The sequence below is a fragment of the Myotis davidii genome, unplaced genomic scaffold, assembly GCF_000327345.1.
Source record: "Myotis davidii unplaced genomic scaffold, ASM32734v1 scaffold64, whole genome shotgun sequence".
NCBI lineage: Eukaryota > Metazoa > Chordata > Mammalia > Chiroptera > Vespertilionidae > Myotis > Myotis davidii.
The window spans coordinates 3,837,143-3,845,778 of NW_006296226.1; the positions used below are offsets into that span (position 1 = coordinate 3,837,143).

General features: G+C 45.0%; 1 protein-coding gene across 1 annotated transcript in view; it reads right to left on the reverse strand.

Moving 5' to 3' along the window:
• Positions 1–187, reverse strand: part of PTGR1 (prostaglandin reductase 1) — a 24,910-nt gene extending 24,723 nt beyond the window's left edge. The window contains exon 1 of the mRNA XM_006771181.2: positions 98–187. The gene's annotated coding sequence lies outside the window, so the exon portion shown is untranslated. The remainder of the gene's footprint in view (positions 1–97) is intronic.
• Between the last annotated feature and the right edge of the window lie 8,449 nt (positions 188–8,636).

Below are 8,636 nucleotides of genomic sequence, written 5' to 3' on the forward strand. Positions count from 1 at the left end.
CCGCCCAGGGGTCTAGAAACTCAGCAGGAGAAAAAAAGGGGGGGAAAGGAGAAAAAAGCGCGGCCGGGATGGGGGTCGGGGTGGGGTCTTTACTTACTAGAGTCCGCACGTTCCACTACCCGGAGACAGCGATGGTGGCTGCGCCACGGAGCACTCCCGCCGGGACTTAAGGAGCATTCCGGGGAGGGCGGGGCTGCCCCAGGGCGGGGCGATCGTGAGAGGGTGTGTGTGTGTGTGTGTGTGTGTGTGTAAGCCTCCCATTGGAGCCCTGCCCGGATCGTGCTGTACCCGCACCCGTGTCCTAACTGGGAACGTGGCAGAATGATGCGGCAGAAAGTGGGAAAGAGCCATGGCCTCGGGCAAGGAGGTGCGAAGACAGGGTCCCGAGCGGCCACAGTCCGGGTCTGGACCAGTGCTGGCCTGGTCCCCAGGCTCCTCCTCACCCCTGCAGCTGGTCTAGCATCCACGCTTCCACCCCCGTGGGCGCCCGCGTCCCGGTGCCCTGCCCGCCAGTCCCGGTTTGCCTGGTGAACACTTGCTGACCTTTGATGAGCCAATTCAAGGGCCCCCTCCTCTGTAGACGCTTTCAGGTGGCAGTGAGCTCTCCTGGCACTGAGGGCCCCACCGCACCCAGCCCGTGACAGGACCTCTCTCTGACTCCAGATGCGTTCTAAGGTGGGGAGGGAGCATGCAAAGGGAAAACCCCCAATTTTTCTATCTTTTTATAGTGAACATTAAATATCTTTTTAATGAATAAAATGTGTTAATCAATATAAAATGCTTAGTCTAGTACAGGCCAGTGGTAACCCTCAATGAACGGTAGCGCCTAGTAACAATCTTTTGACCTCCCCACTGACCCTAAGTCAGTGCCAGGCCAGCCATCCAAGTCTCATTCAATTTCACTGACCCAATCCTTATCAGCCATGTCATGCAAAGGAAACAATGGAGAAGATAAACCTTCAGAGAACTTTCGAACTTCCCCTTAATTTCCTCCATTTCCCTCTCTGTAAGGAAACCAATGTTCCCAGGGCAGTGTTGCTGAGACCTAGAGCTTAGATCTGACATTCACATTTGAACCCTGGCACCTACCTGTATCATGTAGGATATTTTTTTTTCTTGCAAGTTACACAACACTCACACCGGGTTAAAAAATAAGGCAGATTTCTCGGCTTATGTGTCAGGAAAGCCCAGAGGTAAGATACGCTTCAGGGCTGGTCTCAATCATGACCTGGCATACTCCATCCTGATCCACTGCTGTCCAGGCATCAGCATAATCTTAAGGCTTGCTGTCCTCATGGAGACTCAATGGCTGCAACCACTCTACTAACCTAAGAGAGAAAAATATCCATGTCCCCAAGCTCCTAGCAAAAGTCCCCTGCCTCTCATTGATTGGATTGTTTCTAAACCAATCTCTTGCCAATTAACGATGGAAAAACTTAGGTCTTGGTTACCTAACCAATCATGTGTCATTGGGAATAGGATTCCTTTTTTTCTCTTTGCCAGGCTTTCAACGAACAAGGCACTAAGTGAAAGATTCAGAACTCAAGAAAGAAAAACAGCCGAAACCGGTTTGGCTCAGTGGATAGAGCATCGGCCTGCGGACTGAAGGGTCCCGGGTTCGATTCCGGTCAGGGGCATGTACCTTGGTTGTGGTGACAGTGCACCATAAACTCTGGTGAACTCAACTCTCTGGTCCTGTGGAACAAAATCAAATACCAGCTGTGAAGAACCATGACACCCTGCCCCCCACCTTCTTTAAGCGGGGTAGACAAAGAGAGATTTTGCCACATCCAGGTCCATGGATACAGGACAAACTACTTCCCTCTTTTTTATCTGAAAGTCCAAGTGGTGACATCCAATTGCAACATGTCCTTTCCCATTTGGGGCACGGAGAGCTTATGGTTTCCTCTATTCTCTAACAGAAATATTGCAAAGTAAAAAAGGACATATACGGTTAATGGCAGAGAACCAGATATAAAGACTTTGAAAAGGGTCTCATGCTTAGTCTATCCGGTGGCACACCATGCTGGTTCCCTGTCCAATATGCATTCACCCCTTTGTCTTTCCTACACACATCCCCCCATTTTGTTCAGGGCAGCAGTATGCTCAGTTAAAGAACTCTGCTTTCCAGGCGCCTATGTAGCTGGGGTTTTGACACAGCTCTGATCAATAAGGCATATCCAGAAATGTAGTGGGTATGTTATTGTAACAAACTCAACAGATACGCATCTCTTGTCCTTTGTCCTTCCTGCCTGGAATGTGGAGGTGCTTCTTGGTGATGCGACAAACATTTTGTGACCATGGAGAAGAAAGCCACTCACTACAGGTGGTGGTAGTGGCAGAGAATAGGAATCTGGTTTCTTTTTTAAAAAAATGTGTTTTTATCTATTTTAGAGAGAGAGAGAGAGGATGGAAGAGAGAGAGAAAGAGAGAGAGAGAGAAAGAGAGAGAAAAAGAGAGAGAGAGATCCATTGGAGAGCAGCATCAGTTGGTTGCCTTCCCTATATACACTGAACAGAGGATCAAACCCACAATGTGGACATGTGCCTGAACCGTGCCCAGCACTGCCAGGGGTGAACCTGAGGAGAGACAGAGAAGGATGAAGACAGACAAGAGAACATAGTTGGAACTAGGTAGGATCACTGTGCCTGGATGAGGAAACAGTGACCCAACCTGTAAGCTGAAGCTTTGTTTTATAGGCAGATCACATAAAGCAAAACAAGGGGAGTGGCCACAGAAGCCCCAGCCTGCAAGCCAATGCTTTATTTTATGGTCTGATTAAAACAAGGGTGGATTAATGTGTATACAAATGTTCTTGTTCTGGCAGCACTTGCTGCACCTCCTGCAGCCCATTAGCTACCTAGGAACAAGGGAGGACTATAAGGTCAAGCTTAACTGTGCTGGGAGGGCTCTGCCCTCCAAGCTGGGACTTGTATGTGGCTCTGCCACAGGTCAGTCTGAGTCTTGAACCTATAGCCGCTCCCTACATGTGCCCTGACCAGGAGTCAAACTGGTGACCTTTTGGTGCATAGGACAACGCTCAACCAATTGATCCACACCTGCCAGGTGGGGATCTGATTTCTTGAGCCCTAGATTTCCTACTTTGGGCTCCTTGTTACATGGGGGGGAAAAAAGTGCTTTATAAGCCATTGTAGTTTTGGATTCTGGAACCATTGAAAACAGCTCTGACCTCTTGGGGATGGAATAGGCTAATCCTATGCAACAGCCTGGTGAGAATTTATCAAGTCCAACTGTCTTTTAGATGAAGGAACTATTATGGCAATTGTTAAGATGCTTCTCCACCCCAGCCCTTAGCCTGTGGGATGAGAATTCCCAAAGCTCACCTGGCACATATGGAGTGGATTTTAGGGAAACTTCTACAATTAATCATAATAATCCAGGGAAGTACATATTATCTTCCTCAGAGCCTGGGGAAATTGAAGTAGTAAGAGGTAAACAAACAAACAATGACCTCTTTAATTTACCAATCACATAGCTAGTCAGTAGCAGGGTTGAGATTTGAATCTGAGTCAACATGCTCTAAAGCCCTGTACTTTCCATGTTTCCACTGTACCTTCCAATACAAGTGAGATGGATTCCTCTTGTAGGTAAGAACAAATTTAAGACAGGTCATTCTTATGGGATATTTGTAAACTATTATTGGTAATGTTATTTCTGACATACAAATATGCTGAATGTCTTGAAATGTCACTTTCTCATCCTGACTTCTCTCAGTCTCTCCTCCCCCAACCTCCTATCCACTTGGATGTAATTCTGAGTCAGGGCTTCTTTTCACCTCCTAATGGCTGGAGCTGGGACTGGAGCAGAGAAAATACAGGATGAACCTGAAACATCTTTTTGTACCAGTAGGTAAGAAAGTTTGTAAAATATGATGGGGGTGGGAAAAAAAAAAGGATGGGGGAATGTCAAAAGGACTTAGAAACCATTTAAAAGGAGCTTCCATTGGCCCCAAATCTAAGACAATTTGAATATCAAAATGAATAATCAAATTAACATATTAGCATCCATATAGTTAACAACAGCAATTCATATATTGATGGGAGCTCCCGGCCCAGATAAGCAATAAAACCAGCCCTGGCTGACCTCAAGACCAGCTGCATGAAATAATGATTCCTTGCCCTGATGCCCACCAGTCAGTCAATGGAGACCACAATCCTGAAAGGACACACCTGGAAAGCTACTGAATATTCTATTGAGATCTTCCCCAGGACCTCCCCTAAGATCTCTGCCCTTAAAACCCTTAGGACCAAGGACCCAGTGCATTAGAACAGGAGTTGAAAAACTATATATGGCCCTCTGGTCCAATCCAGCCTATTGTATAATTTTCTATAGCCTGAAAGCTAAGCATGGTATTTATATTTTTTAAAAGATTATGGTGAAAAATACCTAACATCAAATTTACCATCTTAACCATTTTAAAGTGTGTAGTTCAAGTATTAACTGTTTTCACATTATTGTGTAACCGACCTCTAGAACTTTCTCATCCTGCAAAAACAAAACTCTATGCTCCTTGAACAATAACTCCCCATTCTCTTCTCTCAAGCCATGGCAACCACAAGATTACTACTATTTCTGTTTGTTTGACTGCTTTAGATGCCTATATAATGGAATCTTATAGTATCTGTCTTTTTTGGTGGCTAGTTTATTTCCGTTAGCATGTTCTCCAGTTCCATCCATTTTATAGTATGTGAAAGCATTTTCTTTCTTTCTTTCTTTCTTCTGAATAATGTTCAGAAAGGCTGAATAATGCTCCATTGTTTGGTCCATTCAAATGACTAGAAAATACAAATTATAGATTATTCCTATTGCATCAAATACTATAGATCACCTTTCAATGGGTGTCTGGTTCATAGGACAACTTGTGTTCATAGAGTAGGTATAAGAAAGGAATGAAGGAAGGAAGGAGGGAAAGAAGGATGAGAGAGAGAGAGAGAAGGTGTCAAAGAGAAGACAAAACAATAAAAGAAACTATCCCAAATTTTGGAAGGTAAGGAGGCAGTATTCAGAGACATTTTAATCAGCCCTAGCTTCTCCTTATTACAGAAAGAAATCTGCCCCAAAGCTTCTTTAGTTTATTTTAAATCTAAAGAATTTTGGGTGAAGGCAATTCTTTTTAGAATGCTCTTGTTACGTAGGTTGAAGTTACTAGGGCTATAAAATTTATACATTGTTCAGTAACAGTTTGCTTTGTTCTTGTTATAACATTAAAAATAATAAAGTGCTGTGTTTTTGTGACTAGGCATTTTCTAAAATGAAGATAAATTTAAATCGGAGCCTGCAGATTTAGTCAAATTCAGGGAAAGTCTCTCTGAATCAGCCTGTGACTTGGCAATTTTCTATTAAAGATATTTACTTAGGGAGTGACTCAGTAATTCATTAATTAAAGATTGTCTTTGATTTGTTTTAACTTGTGAGTAATAAAAATCATGTTTACTTTCTCATTAATGACTGTGCACAAAGACTAGCAGGTATCTACCAAGGGCGGGGAGACCAGAAGAACCGGATTTGAATGCTGGCCTGGCCTCTTCCTTGCTTTGTACCTTGGGATGACTTGCATCTTTTTTAGGGGGTAATAGCTTCATCTGTATCACAGAACAGTCCACACATGTCCATGTACCTGACAGAGTCATAACACAATGGGCATGAAAACACTTTCCATCCTCAAAGGGCTGCACAGCGCGCTCTGTGATAGGAAGAAGCATTCAAAAACGCCGATTTTCAAGGAGACAGGATCCGCTGACCTATTTGAATTTCTGCACTTGCCCTCTAGATTACTCCCCAACCTGCTCTTCACCAGCCCGGCCCCCTTCCCTCAAGCTTCCGCTTGGTTTTGGTGCGTCTGGTGATGACTCTCCCTGTAGGTTACTGGGGTTGGTGGTGTCCCTCTAACAAAAGCCACAGCTTCGTCGGGCTGCCCCTGGGCACGCCTCCCTCCCCGCACCCCTTCTGGCCCAAGCTGGGTGGGGGTGGGGAATCTACTCAGTCCTTTACCCTTGTTTGTCATGCCACGTTCACTGTGGGCACAGAACAGATGACAAGAGGATGGTATCTAGAAGTTGGCCCCATGGCAAGTCCCAGACACAGAGGAATGGTTGTGCTGTGAGAATGGTCACCAGTGAGCATATTAGAGTCTTGCTCCTCCAAGTGTGATCCCTGGACCAGCAGCAACAGCAGCTATGAGCTTGTTAGGAATGGAAATGCTGAGGCTCGGTCCGCTTCAGAGCTACTGGTTCAGAAACTCCATTTTAAACAAGATCCCCAGGTGAATCAGATGCACTTTCTACAGTTTGAGACATATTGTGTTCAAGTTTTCTAGGTGCAGAGCCCAGAAAAATACTAGTCCTGCTTTCTTTTATTAAAAAATATATATATATTTTAAAAAATGTATTTTTATTGATTTCAGAGAGGAGAGAGAGAGAGAGATGGAGAGAGAGAGAGAAGAGAGAGACATCGATGATGAGAAAGAATCATTGATTGGCTGCCTCCTGCACACTCCACACTGGGGATGGAGTCTGCAGCCTGGGCATGTGCCCTGACCAAGAATTGAACTGAGATTTCCTGGTTCATAGGTTGATATTCAAGCACTGAGCCACACTGGCCTGTCTAGTTCTGCTTTCTTAATGGTCATCTGGGTATTAAGGTGCACATGTGTATATATGTGTGCACTAGTACGTGTGTGTGATCTAAATGACCTGTGGCCCCTAGGACTCTCCTCTTCACACATCACTGTGGGCCACACTCCACCATCTCAGGAAACGTCTCCCAGCTCCTGCTGGGCATGCTGGATCCATGTCATTTGTTCTGGAGGCTCTGCTTGCTATCTTATGATCTTGTAGCAGGTTAGCACCTCCCTGATGCTTGTCTGCTCCACACAATTCTACCTTGCATCTCACTGCCACACAACCCTGGGGCAATCTCCTCCCACCAGTGTCCTACAAAACTCCGTTTGTTTGGGAGTCAAGTTTAAAGGCAGGCGCCATGTCCCACTGCCAGAGTACTACATGCCCAGCTAGGAGCTTTTGGCCAGGAAAAGTGAGTTGGCAAAAAAAATGATGCATAGTCATTGGTCTTTCTGGAAGGCCTGGGAGGAGAAACCTCTCTGGGTTGGGTCCCAATAGCAGACACAGGAGGTTTTGCCTAGACCAGTGGTTCTCCACCTTCTGGCCCTTTAAATACAGTTCCTCATGTTGTGACCCAACCATAACATGATTTTCGTGGCTACTTCATAACTGTCATGTTGCTACTGTTATGAATCGTCATGTAAATATCTGATATGCAGGATGGTCTGAGGCGACCCCTGTGAAAGGGTCGTTCGAGCGCCAAAGGGGCCGCGACCCACAGGTTGAGAACCGAGAGCCTGGACACTTCTGGCATGCTTATTCTGGGTGTGGCTGCAGCGCGATGCTGGTGTTTGGCAATGCCCTCACCGCAGGCCTTGGGCTTTGTGAAAGGAATTAGGAAGGAGGAGCTGGTAGAGCACAAAGTTCAATTTTAATAATTGCTGGGTCTTTTATTTATGTGTTCTTCTTTCCCTGGTTTTGACTTTCTGGCCTTGTATTGCCCTGATAGTAGTGGATATGAATTTTAGCCCAACTCAGTCCAAAGTGCTTCACTGTTATTACTCCCTGGCAAATGCCTCCAGCTTCCTTGTTGTGCTCTTTTTCCATCAGTTACCGTGGCATCCTCCCAACGCTAAATAAAACCAACTGTTGCCTTCTTCATGCCTTCCCAGGAGCATTACTGGAGAAAAAAAAACCACACAACCAGACTGACTGGTTGTATTTTACCACAAATGATCATAGAGGCACACTCAGTGCTGCCCAGCAACCCCATAAATTCTCCAATATACTTGCTTTCTCATACAATGTAATAACAATTTTATACTTTCACTTCCATTTTAAAACCTCAGCCCTCGAGAGATGATCTTACCTTATTGAGAAATAGAAGCCACTAGACCAGAGACCTTGTCTTTTCATGGTCAAAGTTACTAACTTATCTGCATCTGCACCCATTTTCTCTGTCCTTTCTGGGATGATGGAGGAAGCGTCTTTCCTCCCACTAAAGGTTAATGTACTTGAGTCTCAGCTCTTCTAACCTTCTTAGGCTACGTGGGTTATTTCCTTTCTTCTGCATAATCAACCTCTTCTGTAACAACTAGACAGCTTTCCGCTGCAAATAAGAAGACAAAAATCACGTGTAGACTATAGGCTCCCAATTTTATTTTGTTTCTTATTTATTTTTTAAAATATATTTTTACTGCTTTCAGAGAGGAAGGGAGAGGGAGAGAGAGACAGAGACATCAGTGATGAGAGAGAATCATTGGTCAGCTGCCTCCTGCACGCCCCATACTGGGGATCAAGCCCCCAACCGGGGCATGTGCCCTGACAGGGAATCGAACTATGACCTCCTGGTTCATAGGTCGACGATCAACCACTGAGCACATCGCCAAGGCCTGGGATCCCAAATTTATATCTCTTTCCCATGCTCTGGAGCAAGACACCTGAGTGGGTATTATGCCAATTCATGTGTCCTTAAGCATCCCATGCGAAACCTTACCATAGGGAATATTTCTCTTTTTTTGGTCTTTTTTTTATTATTATTACAAAGGGTATTAC